Here is a 16,865-nt window from a genome sequence, read left to right on the forward strand (position 1 = left end):
TCTGGATGTGAAAAGTATTCATTTCGTACTAAGCCCCATTTGATCGACATTGCACTTTATAATCCCTCCAAAATAATTTGGTCAAAAATATCTACTCCGATGAGTACATTTATTTTCTCCGTCGTAAAGTAAGTTGAGGTCTTATTATGTAATTCGATTTAGATGAAACGATTTTCGCATTCGGAAAAATGGTCTAGTACTATTATAGATTCGGTGGTAAAAGAGCTTTAAAATTCAAAATCGATTGGAGCCCTCGTTCTTTGATAGCGTCAGATTTCTGGGCATACTATTTTAACTCACGCGGTAGCCAGTAGAACCAATCGTGTGTTCGCGTCCGATATACCACAAGTGTGAACAGGGCTACTACTATCTGGCACAAATCCTCGTAATGATGTCGAAATTTAATTTGCTACGGCGGGAGGTGGCGGATCATGCGAGATGTAGTGCGTATGTACTTGTGACGCAACAGTCCCCTACTTTTAATAGCCTCCAATCTCTTGCCTTGTTTCAACCCTAAGAATATTTTAATATATGTTGGGCCTATGTGGGAAAAATAGTGCAAGGTGGGCTACTATTCGTTGTTGAAGTTGTAGCAGCATGCAAAGCGTGATTATCCCTATATTTACTAGCATGGTGTTTTGTAGGTCTATGATGTGATGAAAATCGTTTCGTTGATATAGCCTGCCATCTACGAAACCTAATTTCAAGAAAATTCAAGAGAAGTTTTAGATTCGTTGGTCTTTCTGAAAATATGCTCTTTATTTCAGCTTCTGTAATTTGATGTTTATGTTGCTAAAATTTGTTTCTTTCGTTGAGGACCCATTTTCTAGGTATGGGTACTCTACATTGTCTGAATTTTTGTTAGTATATGGCGCAATCATACAATAATTGACTATGCCTCCTCTTCAGCTCCGTTGTAGGCTCTGTATGTTAGTTAGTTTTTCCTTATAATATGCTTTTGGCTTGCTTTCACACGTCATATCTAAAAAATGTGACACTATATCCTTGATTCTTCTTCTAGCTTTACAACCCGGAGTGGGTTTTAGTCTTCTGTACAATTGACCTCCATTGTTTCAGATTTTTGGCACGTTGTTTCCAACTGGTTACTTGCATTTTGGTCGTGTTGTGTTTGACGTTGCCTTCCCATCTTAATCTCGGTCTACCTCTTACTCTAGCTACCAGCGGTCTGTTGAGGAATATTCGATTTTGGGCTCTGTTTTCGTGCATTCTTACAACATGACCAGTTGAACTGAGCATTTAAGACTTAACGTATTTCACTGCATCTTTCTAACTCAGATTGTAAATTCATTATTGTATCTTCCCCTGTATTCTTCATTTTATAGTCTTACAAGCCAATATATCTGTCTTAATCTTTCTTTCTCGAATACCCTCAGTGCACTTTCGCCGGACTTATTTAAAATCCAAACTTCGCATCCGTATGTTAGCACTGGTATTACAGCCGTTTCTTATATAGCTTTGTTCTTCTTGTTAAGAGTTTGGAACTCATAATTTTCCTGTGTGCAAAGTATTTTCGCAGCCAGTATTCTTTTTTGTATGCAGCTTTGCATACTGTTATCGTTGGATAAAAGCACGCCTAAGTATTTGAAATGAAACACACCTTCAATGTCTATCGAGATGTTTTGAGGTTGTCTTCTTCCTTCATTTCTAGATGGTTTGAGATACTTCGTTTTTTCAGCGTTGATGGTGAGGCCAATTTTCGACGTTTCGTTCTTTATGTCGCTTACGATGTTGACCATTGCACTATAATTCCTAGCAATCACAGCGATATCGTCCGCATAGGCTACTATTTGATACGATTTTTTAAAGATATTTCCAACATTATTAATTTTAACTATTGCATAATGCAACATATTAAAAATTGTCGGGGATAGTGCATCTCCTTGTCGCACGCCGCTCGTTATTTGTTTTTCTTTCGTAAGTGTTTCTCGAATTTGTACTTCCTCTATGGAACTCTTCAGTGTCATCTCAACCATGTCTGCAAGTTTTTTTGTTACATCCATACGTCGAAGAGCTTCTGGAATAATTTTGCTATTTAAACAGTCGAAAGCTTGTTTGAAGTCTATAAATATAATATAAAGGTTTATACATATAATATAATATGTGTTTTACTAAAAACACTTCGTCAACAGTTGATCTTTGGCTTCGAAATCCAAGGGACTTAAACCTGACAGGGATTAAAACCCAAGACCTATCGGTTAAAGAATCGGTGCCATAACCACTGCACGAATAGTCAGGCTTATATATCTATATATTACCTTATTTATATATATTCTAATATACTCCAGAGGTATATTTCCAATATCTCAAAAGTCAATAATAATTAGGACCGTCCGCTTTTTAATTTATTACATTTTTCATATTAAAACGCACTTTAAAGAAAATCGTAAAGTAAACTTGCAATGTTTAAGATTCCCGCAGTGCAACAGATGCCAGAGTTTAAGATTTTGCCAAAGAGGGGTTAAATATGCTAAATGTGCTGGTAATCATATGACAGCAGAATGTAAAAAGAAAGATAATTTTCAGGCCAGGTGCGCAAACTGTAGCAAGGTGCACCCTGCTAGTTACTGAGGCTGTTTAGTTCCTCATGAATTACCAAAGGGGAGAATGAAATGGAATCGACCTAAACGGATCCTGGGTAATCATGAAGGGACCCAAAAACGATTAATGGTTTAACATCAAATAGGGTAAAAAATGATTTTACATACTCACAAATAGCTTCCCAAATTGCAGAAGATTATATAGATAAAAGACCTAAGAAAGACGTGAAAACTAAAGGAATCGATAATAATAAAACGCAAAAAATATGTGGCATGGTGCAAAGCGTGCGGAAAGCTATTCGAGAATTGAGATGTTCTTGTCATTCTAATGGAAGTTCTAATGGAAGCTTCAAATATGATATTATTGGAAATATAAATCTTAATGCTGAGCTGCAGATCAACTAGACTCTAAAGTGTAGGGTTTTATCAAGTTGATACAGAAGTTCGTCTGAAAAAGTTTAAGATTCCCTGAAACAAATCAAGAACTGATTTAAAAACAGAAAAGAGAAGGGCTTGACGTAATGGCAAGAATCGCGTCACCCAGACGATAAATCGATTGTGAGTAGATTTTCTCAAACACTCAAAAGAAAAATAGAAAATTTACGAGGATTAAGGCCTTAATGGCTCTAGAAAAACGAATTATTCGTTGTGGAAATAAGGAAGAGGATTTAGAAACCGATTAAGCGTATCCCTCACTGAAAAAAGCAGATGTATCATTAGCAAAAAACAATAAGGATAAAGCTAAATTATTTTCTGATCACACGGAAGGAATTTTTTCAACCAAGGGAACTGAATTCTAGTGTTTACTCAGTAGAAGAGTAAACACTTGTTGTGGATGAAAACACTATGGCTCTATTTACACAGAACGAAATTTGCCAAACAAGACCCCAGGCTTTGTTTTCATTACTGCTCAGATATTAGCAAAATTGCCGAGAAAGGATAGACATTTTTGAAAAAAAAAAAGATAAATGAACCAGTGAACCTGAGGTATGTTCCTATTGTTTAGAAAGTAGCCGAAGTTATTATGATAGGAAAACCGAGGAAACCCTTAAATGAGGCAAAGTCATGTAGACCGATTTCGTTGCTACCAATGACTTCAAAAGTTTTTAAAAAATTGTTGTTAACAAGGCTGATGCCGATAATAAAGAATAACAAATTGATTCCAAACCATCAGTTCGGTTTTAGATCAAAGCAAGCAACAATTCACCAAGTACACAGAGTAAAAAATATTGTGGAAAAGGCGATAGAAAAAGACCGACAATATTTCTGTACGTAATCAAACATAATATAATATTAAACTATATTATATATGTTTTACACAAGCGATTTGCCAGATTTAGAGAATATTACTGTGACTGCATTTTCTGACAAGAAATTACAGGAAGCAAGTAACAATATAATTAAATGGAAAAAATATATGGAAAATAAAGCTAAATGAAAGATTTACGTACATGTAAATTTCATAAACAAAAATTTAGTAAACCCGTCACAATTGAATTTGAATGGTGTTATACTATAAATCTAAAACACAGTGAAATACCTTGGTATTACTTTGGATGCCAAGCTGAGATGGAAAGAACATGTAAAGAAGAAAAGAATACAATAAGAAAACAAATATAGAGAAAACTATTTTGACTTAGGTTTAGATTGGCAACATACAATAAGGTGTTGATATATCATCAAATGATAAAGCCTATATGGGCGTATGGCTTGCAACTATGGGGTTCTATCAAGCAAACACAATTTTAACACAAAAAACTTTCCAGAACAAGGTCCTTCGTGATCTGCTGGGTGCTCGCTGGTATGTTTGCAATAGTGATATTCAAAGGGGTATACCCCAAGTAAATAAGGAAATGAGAAACTGTACCATAAAAGAGGGGTGCGTTTTGAACAGCATGTAAATATCAAAGCCTCTCGTCTTATATGGGAGAAGGCTTGCATCCACTTGTTGTGGATGAAAGCACTATGGCTCTATTTACACAGAACGAAATTTGCCAAACAAGACCCCAGGCTCTGTTTTCATTACTGCTCAGATATTAGCAAAATTGCCGAGAAAGGATAGACATTTTTGAAAAAAAAGATACATGAACCAGTGAACCTGAGGTATGTTCCTATTGTTTAGAAAGTAGCCGAAGTTATTATGATAGGAAAACCGAGGAAACCCTTAAATGAGGCAAAGTCATGTAGATCGATTTCGTTGCTACCAATGACATCAAAAGTTTTTAAAAAATTGTTGTTAACAAGGCTGATACCGATAATAAAGAATAATAAATTGATTCCAAACCATTAGTTCGGTTTTAGAACAAAGCAAGCAACAATTCACCAAGTACACAGAGTAAAAAATATTGTGGAAAAGGCGATAGAAAAAGACCGACAATATTTCTGTACGTAATCAAACATAATATAATATTAAACTATATTATATGTGTTTTACACAAGCGATTTGCTAGATTTAGAGAATATTACTGTGACTGCATTTTCTGACAAGAAATTACAGGAAGCAAGTAACAATATAATTAAATGGAAAAAATATATGGAAAATAAAGCTAAATGAAAGATTTACGTACATGTAAATTTCATAAACAAAAATTTAGTAAACCCGTCACAATTGAATTTGAATGGTGTTATACTATAAATCTAAAACACAGTGAAATACCTAGGTATTACTTTGAATGCCAAGCTGAGATGGAAAGAACATGTAAAGAACAAAAGAATACAATTAGAAAACAAATATAGAGAAAACTATTTTGACTTAGGTTTAGATTGGCAACATACAATAAGGTGTTGATATATCATCAAATGATAAAGCCTATATGGGCGTATGGCTTGCAACTATATGGTTCTATCAAGCAAACACAATTTTAACACAAAAAACTTTCCAGAACAAGGTCCTTCGTGATCTGCTGGGTGCTCGCTGGTATGTTTGCAATAGTGATATTCAAAGGGGTATACCCCAAGTAAATAAGGAAACGAGAAACTGTACCATAAAAGAGGGGTGCGTTTTGAACAGCATGTAAATATCAAAGCCTCTCGTCTTATATGGGAGAAGGCTTGCATCCAGTTGTTGTGGATGAAAGTACTATGGCTCTATTTACACAAAACGAAATTTGCCAAACAAGACCCCAGGCTCTGTTTTCATTACTGCTCAGATATTAGCAAAATTGCCGAGAAAGGATAGACATTTTTGAAAAAAAAGATACATGAACCAGTGAACCTGAGGTATGTTCCTATTGTTTAGAAAGTAGCCGAAGTTATTATGATAGGAAAACCGAGGAAACCCTTAAATGAGGCAAAGTCATGTAGATCGATTTCGTTGCTACCAATGACATCAAAAGTTTTTAAAAAATTGTTGTTAACAAGGCTGATACCGATAATAAAGAATAATAAATTGATTCCAAACCATCAGTTCGGTTTTAGAACAAAGCAAGCAACAATTCACCAAGTACACAGAGTAAAAAATATTGTGGAAAAGGCGATAGAAAAAGACCGACAATATTTCTGTACGTAATCAAACATAATATAATATTAAACTATATTATATGTGTTTTACACAAGCGATTTGCTAGATTTAGAGAATATTACTGTGACTGCATTTTCTGACAAGAAATTACAGGAAGCAAGTAACAATATAATTAAATGGAAAAAATATATGGAAAATAAAGCTAAATGAAAGATTTACGTACATGTAAATTTCATAAACAAAAATTTAGTAAACCCGTCACAATTGAATTTGAATGGTGTTATACTATAAATCTAAAACACAGTGAAATACCTAGGTATTACTTTGAATGCCAAGCTGAGATGGAAAGAACATGTAAAGAACAAAAGAATACAATTAGAAAACAAATATAGAGAAAACTATTTTGACTTAGGTTTAGATTGGCAACATACAATAAGGTGTTGATATATCATCAAATGATAAAGCCTATATGGGCGTATGCAACTATGGGGTTCTATCAAGCAAACACAATTTTAACACAAAAAACTTTCCAGAACAAGGTCCTTCGTGATCTGCTGGGTGCTCGCTGGTATGTTTGCAATAGTGATATTCAAAGGGGTATACCCCAAGTAAATAAGGAAATGAGAAACTGTACCATAAAAGAGGGGCGCGTTTTGAACAGCAAAAAAGCCTCTCGTCTTATATGGGAGAAAACTTGCACAAAAAGATTGAAACGAACAAAAGGAAAGGCTGCGACAGCAGCTCCGTGCCTACCTTCACGGAATGTAGGCACATAAATACGATAGAGCAAAGCTAATGGTTAGTAGGTTAGACAAATTTTGGGAGTTTATGACCATCCAGGTGCGTTTTAGGTTAAAAAAGAAGACTACCAAATTTTTGGGAAACATAGGCCATAGTACCACAACAAAATTTTGTTTTTGCTAGGACTACAACTTTTTTATTTAAAAATACAAATATAAAAAAAATATGGATATACATATACATATATATTTAATTAGATGTACATTCATTGAAAAAAAAACATTCTTGATCTTGTATGATTCAAAAAAATTGTGGTAGAAAAAAGATAAAAATTAACTTAAATATTATATAAATTGAAGAAAGTTTTAATAAACAAAATACCAAAATTGCATCTTAAAAACTAAATAAATTTGCAAAATTTTTAAATTTGATAAAATTTGAGTGCATTGATTAAGAGAAACAAAAACTAAATTAAAAAAACATAAAAAAAATTAAGTTTTAATTAAAATACCAAAAACCATTTATTTTTGATTAATATTAATATGACTTATAAATAATAGGTAATTATAATTGTAAGTATTCATATTCAACATTCTGTTTAAAATAAAATTATTTTTTACGAAATTGTTAGCAATCTTAAATGCAATTATATAAAACCTTCTTTTGCTGATACTTTTCAAAACTCAAGGATTGCTCAACATATAATTAATAACTAGAATATCTTATTTAATTTTGATCGATATTTTAATGAATAATAATCGAGATTCTATTACAGAGTAAGTTTCCGTAGGGTATATTATATTTGATGAGATGTAATAACGGAAAACTGAATCCATTGTAATGTAAAGACAATTGTGGAAACACTTCAGCATATATGTATATACATATATGGAACTTTCATTTTAATATTAGATTTATATGTTCTGTCTATTTTTGCTTAGCATCACCTTGTTCACTCTTAAAGACTAAACAGTATAGCAGTCTTCGCAACTAGTCATCTATCAAATACCGGACATAACATCAACTTGCAAAGTTAGATCACATAAAAGAGGGAATAACAAAAGTTCTGGGTGGAATTATCAAAGTAATTCACAAAATAGTGGAGTACAGATAAAAAAATGCGCTATAAGGCACAAAGAAAGAGAATAGTAAAAAGAACTTGGCTTCAATGGTTTTTTAAAATGCTACTTCCTTTATGCCCTAAACACGATGGGGTCGCACTTCAAAACTGCAAAATTTGATAACTGCAAAAATGTTAGCTTCAACACTTTATAAAACACAATACAATAACATGCAATAAAAAAAAATTGGAGGATATTGTCAAAATCAATAAGATATTACAGACAGCAACTGCAAAAATAGGAAGTTAAGATAGGAATAAAGACAGAAGCTATATTTTTTTTGCAATTGTACCATTTTGCAATGAGGCGACGTTATTATTTTTAATTCGAATTAAACATATTAATATGCATTAATATGTTTAATTCGTTGAACAAATTCAAATCATAAACATATAAAGAAACAGTTCAAAACATAGGAAAATTCCAATTCAAAAGATAAAAAAACAGATATTTTAATTCAAGTTTTCTAATAATAAATAGCCATCTGTATTCTTGAATGTTAAACAGCTGTATCGATAATTTTTTTTCAATGATAACACCAATTTTTCTCCCGTGTAAAATTACAGTTATATTTTTGTGAGTTCCCAACTATTTTTGTGAGTTCAATTTTTATATGACAACGAAAATACGTTCACTAAAATGAGATTGTTAAAAAAAATTAGTGTGCTTATAACCAACTTGAAGCCAACTTCAAATTGATTTTCAGTTCATATAAACCCTACTTGACTTGTAATTTTCAAGTCCAGTCGATCCGACAAAATTGTTAGCTTGATTTAAAAATCGAATACATATACGCTCATTGAGAGATTGGAAATGACAAATTGATATGAAATTTCGAGTCAAGTCAATTCGCAATATAAATGAAGTAAATGATGACAAGCCACAACGAGTTAGGAATATTAAAGGAAGGAGTTGTCTTTTTTTTTGTTTCAAACATTTTCAAAGTCGAAACGGAGCATATTTATTTTGTTCTTTATCTGGCCTCTACTATAAAATACGTGTAATTTGTAAAAAAGATAACTAAAAATTTTTTGTTAAAGTGAAAAATAAAAGATATTTTAAAATATATTTTTTTTATTTGAAATATCTATAAAAATTTTTAAATAAATTTATATACATATTTTATATATGAAACAAAATATGTGTATGTACTTCTAAGTTACAATATCTTACTGTCCTTGAATTGAATATATATTTTTTTATATTTTTTACTGCCTTGGGTATTAATTGCAGTGTACTTTTTGTTGATGGAAATGATGTTGGCAACACATGTTTCAACGTTGCGTTTTGTAATTTCGAAATAAAATTAGCTCTAAAACTACATATTTTTCAACAAATTTTAAATTATATTTTCGTTATTAACTTTTAATAGATGATTCATTGTCGTAAACTTTCTCATTAATTGATTGAGTTTCACATAATTATTCATGTTAAAACAATATATTTTTTAATAATTCACACTAATATTTTTTTTTCTTACTGCATTTCACGGCATTTCACCGTCTTCATAAATTTCTTTAACGACCAAATTTGCGCTCTATAAAAGAGCTCTAAATATTAAAAAAAATTCACGTTTTAAAAAAAAATGTTTATTACATACAAGTTTGGTGAAGGCGTTAAATAATATTTACAGCATAAATTCTTTTTGTATTTTGAATCAAAATATTATAACAGAAAGTTTGATAAAACATTTGGAATGGCCCCTTCTTTACTAATAATTGAAATCCCCTTTCTTTTCAATCCATCATTTCGAGGAAAACTGTAAATATATAAAAATATTTGTATGTATGCTACACTTTATTAATCCTAAACTAATTTTGTTTAGAAAAAAAAAATCCGCTATGTCATGCTCCAGTTTCATTGCGTAGCTTTAATCTAGGTAGGTGACTAGCCTGCCGTAGATTTTTCTTTATATTAAATATTTAAGCTTATTAATATTTATTGTTTATTTTTCTTGGTTTTATTTAATTTCGAATTAATTATGAATATATGAAAATTACTTGTATGTATACTAATTTGTTATTTCATAAGTATTGTATATTAAAGCTATAATATTGAATATAATTTTAATAGTGATCTGACCGGGGTTTGAACCCGAGACCCTTCGTTTAAAGGCCCGGTGCCATAATCACTGCACCAATGGTAAGGTTCTTTGCAAAATTAAAAACTTAATAAATTTACGAATTATGAATTACACTTAAAACTTCTATTTTATCAAATGAGATTAAGCTTAAAACTACATTAATTTGTTTTTTCAAATGGGAATACAAATTTGAAACTATTTCTGAAACTGAATATATTTCTCCCTTTCCACAAAAATTTAGTTGTATGTACCAGTTTTTTATTTTCTTTTGAAACACTTTTTATAAAATATTTTTACGATCTAAAACATTATATAAAAAGTGATTGAAAAAAAAATGATTTATATATAAATACCCTTTTCGATTACTCTTTTTTTTAATATTTTAGAATTCTTCATTAATAAAGTGCACTAATTTAAAAAAAAGTCACAAAACTTTCTTTGTTTACAATTTATACGAGCGGCGCTTACTTTTTCAAGAAAAAAAAACATTTGGCATTAAATGTCAATTTTACTTTGACAATGCTTATAACAAAGAAAGGGACTTATCTGAGGGTTTTGGTTCACCGTGTTTTTTTTCAAGGAACGATTTTATAAATTGTGCAAGTGAGATAGAAACAAAATTTCTGAAATAATAAGCTGAAATTTATTACGTGGGATAGAAATTGTTAAACATCTATACAACATTTAACCATTGTTACTGTCACGAGTGGCTTTTCCACTAGGGAACTAATTGTTTAAATTTCACCTTATTTGAATAAAGTAAAAAAACTTACTCTTTATTTTGTTTCTTACAAAACTATTTCTATAGTCGTACGAACGAATGTTGGAAAGGTTTAACGCCAAGAAATAATGGCCTGAGATAATATAGACTCAAGTATATATTTTTGATCAGCGTCGAATTCTAAGTCGATTTAGCTTTGTCTGTGCGTCCGTCTGTCAGTCCGCCCCAGCGATAACTCAAAAACTAATTGAGCTAAGTTCACCAAGTTTTCACAAGTGATTTATGATAGTAAATTTCCGTATCCTATATAAATTAGTTATTATCGTGGCACTGGTTCGGGTACCTGCCACACAACTTCTTAATTTATTTGGCTATATCTCAGAAACTATAAAAACTGTGGTATTAAATATTCGCACTGGCAAATATATTAGTCCAGTAGTAGTTTGACCATATCTTAGAAAATATTGAAAACACAGTACTGAAATTTTGCATAAATTGAAGTGGTAATATAGGAACTGTAAGTCATAAACTGTCCCATAGTCAGCTATGGCATATTTACTCGCATATAGGATAACTAATTCGTACGAGTATCACCGTACGAATTTTATTTTTCATGAAAAAAAATTATGAAATCAATCACATAAACAGCATGAAAGTTAGGATAAAGGCACTTCGAAAGGATAGGACCATTCTGCAGTGTCAAAGGTGTCAAAGGTATGATCATTCACAAAAATTTTGCCAGAGAACCAAATTGTGTTAAATGTGCAGGCAGTCACCTAACCGAATATAGATGTGTGCCTCATAACAGAAACCAATATGATTTTAAGAAGCAGGATTCAATTTCGGGGTTAGAATTAGCAACTCTAACTACCCTGGAAATATAGCTAAGGGCGAAAAGGCGATAATGATAAAGAATAGGAAATATAGTGCATTGTGATCTGCAACAGATGCAAGCCGACGGAATGCAAATGACGGCGATTCAGATCACTTCGACTAAGCAAAAATTTAGAGTGTCTGCATTGTATTATCACCACAAATTTAAAATAACGACAGAAATGTTTCAGAACGTTCTGGACGACCTAGGCGACAGATTTTTATTAGGGGGTGACTTTAACGCCAACCACACTGATTGGGGTTCGAGGCATACTTCAACTAGAGTAAGGGAACTGAGGACAGCAATTGACGACTCGGGATGCCTTTTTCACTCTACTGCGAAGCCAACGTATTGGCCAACTTATGTTAATAAGTCTCCAGATTTAATAGATTTCTTTATGACAAAGCGGATTGCGAAAAACTTAATTGAGGTACATGATAACTATGATCTGAACTCCGATCATTCGGTGGTTATTCTTAAAATTAACGAAAATATTGTAAAGAAAAGAGCGAAATCTCTGCTGACAAATGGAACTACAGATTGGTCAAGATTTCGTTTAGAGATTGAACGATCAGTGGATTTAAGGAAAAGAATAAGGACAACCCAGCACATAGATGAGGAGGCCGAAAATTTTGCTAAAATTATCGGCTTGGAGTAGTTCAAAAATTAATGCTTTTAGAAGGGGAGGCATTAACTATCCCCAACATATAATATCAAAAGTAAGACAAAGCAGGCGGGCGAGAAAGAGGTGGTAGCAAACGCGTGATCCTACCGATATAACCAGATATAATCGTGAATCGCAGCAACTAAGACGCTGTAGTAGAAACCAGTTACCCACTGTGGTTAGTTATTAAAACCAGTTACCCACTGTGGACGGCGACAAAGAAAATGAAGAAACCTATCAAACATCTTGCTCCTATTAAAAAGAAAAATGAAACGTGGGCAAAAACTGACAAGACAAAGAAAATGCGTTTGCGGATCATTTGGCCGATATATTCTGTCCGCATGACAGCCAAGGCTTGCATGAAAATGAGGAATTTGTTTTTGTTGGGGATAGGGTGACTATTCCAATTTTCAAGGAAAGAGATGTTGTAGAGGAAATTAGGACTTTTAAATCTAAAAAAGCTTCGGGCTTTGACCTAATACGGATATTTTGAAAAAATAACCCAAAAGGGGTATTACGATGCTTACGCGCCTAATAAATGTGTGTACAAGGTTTAATTACATGCCAAATCTTTGGAAAGCCGCAGAGATAATTATGCTGCACAAACCTGGCAAACCTATAGACAAGCCGACTTCTTACAGACCAATCTCATTGTTGTCGATGATTTCAAAACAGCTAGAGAAACTTTTATTGAGAAGTCTTAAGCCAATAATTGAAAGTAAAAAATTAATTCCGAATCATCAACTTGGTTTACACCGGAACGACTCAACCATAGATTACATTCATCGAATAATTGACCTAATAGAAAATTCACTGAAAGAAAAATCAATATGTTCCATCAAATTTTTGGACGTAGCCCAGACCTGCGGTAAGGTTTGGCGTTGTGGATTAATGAAAAACTTAGGCAATTATACTTGTTATACACGTGTGATATTCCTGAATCAGAAGGAATGACAACAGCTACATTTGCTGATGATACAGCAGTTATCGCAATAGGACGAAATGAAAATGAATCTACACAAAAATTACAAAGGGCCAGTGATGAGATCTCGAAATGGACTAGAAAGTGGAATATAAAACTTAACGAGGTGAAATCAAGAAAATTGACAATTCTATGAAAATTCTAATACTAGGAAAATTGACAATTCATTTTCGGTTCGGATAAATGGCGTCTTGATTCCGTCCGAAAACACGGCGAAGTATTTGTGAATGACGTTGGACGCTAAGCTCAGATGAAGGGAGCACATAAAGAAAAAGAGATCTCAACTAGAGGAGGAATACAGAAAGTTTGAATGGTTTTTGAGGAGGCGTTCTAAATTGATAATATACAACAAAGTTTTGATATATAATCAAATATTTAAGCCTGTCTGGGCTTACAGTATTCAATTATGGGGCTGCGCTGCGCATATTCAATCTATTCAAAGATTTCAAAATAAGGTATTACGGGACATTGTAAAAACCCTGGTATGTATGTAATGTTGATATACAAAGGGATCTTACGATCCTAAGTGTCACAGACAAAATTAAAAAGCAAGCAGCCAATCATAAAATGCGTTTATCCAATCATGTCAATATCGAGGCGGCTCGATTGGTTGACAATCAAAACTTTGTTAGAAGAAAGGTTTTTTTCATGTGGAACAATAAGTATTTAGTACGCTATTGTGCCAGATCAAAAACTGGTAAATAATCAAAAAAGTTGGATCAAAAATAATAGTCGTTTCCGTTTAGTTTTATAATTTATTTTGAGGAGGGTGTTTTTTAGTGGTTAAAGTTCCACACTACTGCTTTTCGTCTGGTAGTGTCTTTCAAAATTTTTCACCCTTCCTCCCGGTAAAAAAAAAAAAAAATGTTTAAAAAAATATACCAGACGGAAAATTTGAAAAAACTGTTAAAAACTTTGTATGTGATAAACGTCAAATTTCAAAATATTTATCAAACATAAGCAAATATTCTTTGGTTGTACCAAAAATCGAACATTTTGATTTTGTATTATAAAAGTGTGAAACTTGAAGAAACCATTTGTAAACTCATTTTAGTTTGTTTTTAATTGAAAAGTTTTGAAAAAAAAAGTTGTTGATTAAAAATTTCTTTTTTAAAATAAAACCTCTTGACATAACCAAGAAAAACATATGTTTTGAAAGCTGTAAGATTTTATAAGTTTTTGAAACACTAAAGATCTGTCTGGTTTCAGAAAATTTTTTAAAACTTTATAAAGTTTTTGCATGCAAAGCGTCTGGGATAATACTTTTTAAACAAAAATAAGAGAAAATGATGACATTTTCTTAATGTTTTCAAGTTTTGTAATGTAAAATTTATTTAATAAATTTTTTGCGTTTCATAAAATAATTCTCTTAGTTTTCTTGGGGTTGTAAATCAATTTTTTTAGGTTGTTATAACACAAAATCAGAGAAATTAGCACTACATATTGATATAAAAATACATTTTAATTATTTCTAAAAAAAAGAAGATTATTGCAGTTTTTGCCAAGTATTTGGTTTTTACTAAGTATTTTTTCTGGTTACTGTAACAAATTTCTTAGTATAAACGATAAAAATTTTTGTTATAGGTAACTTACTAAGAAATTTCAAACCGCAGAAATGGATGTAAATAGATATCTCATTATTTAAAGATTTTAAAAAATCCATCATACACATACGGAACAAAAAAAGATGGAAATTCAAAGAAAATAATCGATATTCTGTTAATACAATGAAATTTTTATGCAAGTAAGTTAATTTAATTTCACTATAATTGAACTTAAGTCTAACATAAAAAGTAACAACTTCAATCATAGCATTCAAAATTTTTAAACACATAAACTCTTTAAATAAAATAAAATAAAATTTCTATTTTAGATGGCTTAACTCTCATAGCAATGCATTTACTACGTCATATTATAAGATCAGCTGGACATGTAACGACTGCGGGTAAAAGAAAAAAATCCCAGAGGCTTAAAAAAGACATTATAAATAATTGGAAGGGCAGACTAAAATATTGATAATTTCGTTCAAAAAAGAATTCAATGGCAAGACTGTGTTCAACCTCAGGTGTTTATCCAAGATTCAATTTCTAAGAAAGGGTCAATATTAGAACTTGTTTTGAAGTTTCGTGTTTCATAATAATTTTTAATATTTGCAAAGACTTTTTCTAAAATTTTGCATTATTTATTAAAAATTTTGTTTTTCAAACACATAAATATGTATTTATTTTTATATTGACTTGATGTTAAATTATAATTAATTGATTAAAAAAGCTGGTGTGAATTACATAATAATATTTAAAAAAACAAAAACCATTAATTAACAATTAGTTTTATTAAGTATTTTTCAGATTCCATAGTTATCACCTCAGCAAATATGTAATAAATTGGAAAATGACAAGAACCAATTTAATTTTTTACCTTTTAAGATAAGAAAAAGACGATTCTTATACCATATCAAAGATATACGTTTGCTATGACAATTACTAGTTATCATTGTCACCATATATAAGTATGTATTTGTAAAATTTACAAGGTGATGTGATGGCAACAAATTTTGCATATCGAGTTTTCGGTGGGAATGCACTTCTCCATAATAGGGAAGTGTAAGTAAACTATTTTTAGCAACCTGTCGGTCCGTTGGTATGTCGATCTGTCGGTCTGTGTGTGCACGCGTGTATCTCAAGTTCTACTGAACCGATTTTGATGAAATTTTATATGTAAGTTTATTTCGACTATGGCACGGATTGATCAACTTTTGGGATATATCAGGCCTCGGGAACTGCACTTTTTAGCGGGCCTGTTTTACATTTTTGAGCATTTTGAAGAAAATATTCAACCAATTTACTTGAAATTTTATATACATATAAGCTTCACTGACCGACCGCGAAACTTTTGGAAGAAATCAGGCATCAGCAACTGGACGTTTATTACGGGCCAAAAATACATTTTTGCGTATATAAAGAGATATAATCAACCGATTTCATTGAAATTTAATATTTAAACTCCTCGTATTAAAACAATGAACATATAAATTTTTTTGGAAAGATCAGGGCTTGAAATTTGATTTGCGGGCCGATTTTACATTTTTCACCATATCTACGGAACGAATTGATGGAATTTCTTGAAATTTGATATTTGAGTTCTGGTCGTTACCGAAACTAACTGGCGAGCATTTCAGGGAATTCGGGTAACACAAAGTGAAATTCTACTAAGAGCCAAATTTACATTTTTCTAGGTATGTTAACTATAAGCTTACTAATGTCCTAAAAATTGGAAATAAGTATTTAACAAACATTTTTAAAATATTCTGTAACATTTTCACTTAACTAGACAATACACATTGCGGTCAGTTATGTGCTGACCACATCAGATTATTTATTATTTCTAACATTTCTTACATTTTTTGTTGTTGTATTAGTGTCAAGTTTAAATTTAAAGACTTATCAAAACATTAGGTAAAAAAATTATCGTTTTTACCAAATTTACTTGTAAGCGTAAAAGTATACTATTAAAAATATTAGTTTGTGCTCAGTTTACGGTAATTATTACTAAGGTTTTTCTTGTAAATAATAAAATTTTCTTGTATATAATTTGAAAAAAGTTGATCTTGTGGGAGATTTATGAAATTAAAAAGGGTCTTCTAAAGCTTGCATAAGAATAC

This window comes from Condylostylus longicornis, unplaced genomic scaffold (assembly GCF_029603195.1).
Source record: "Condylostylus longicornis isolate FDR11 unplaced genomic scaffold, ASM2960319v2 ptg000131l, whole genome shotgun sequence".
Taxonomy (NCBI): domain Eukaryota; kingdom Metazoa; phylum Arthropoda; class Insecta; order Diptera; family Dolichopodidae; genus Condylostylus; species Condylostylus longicornis.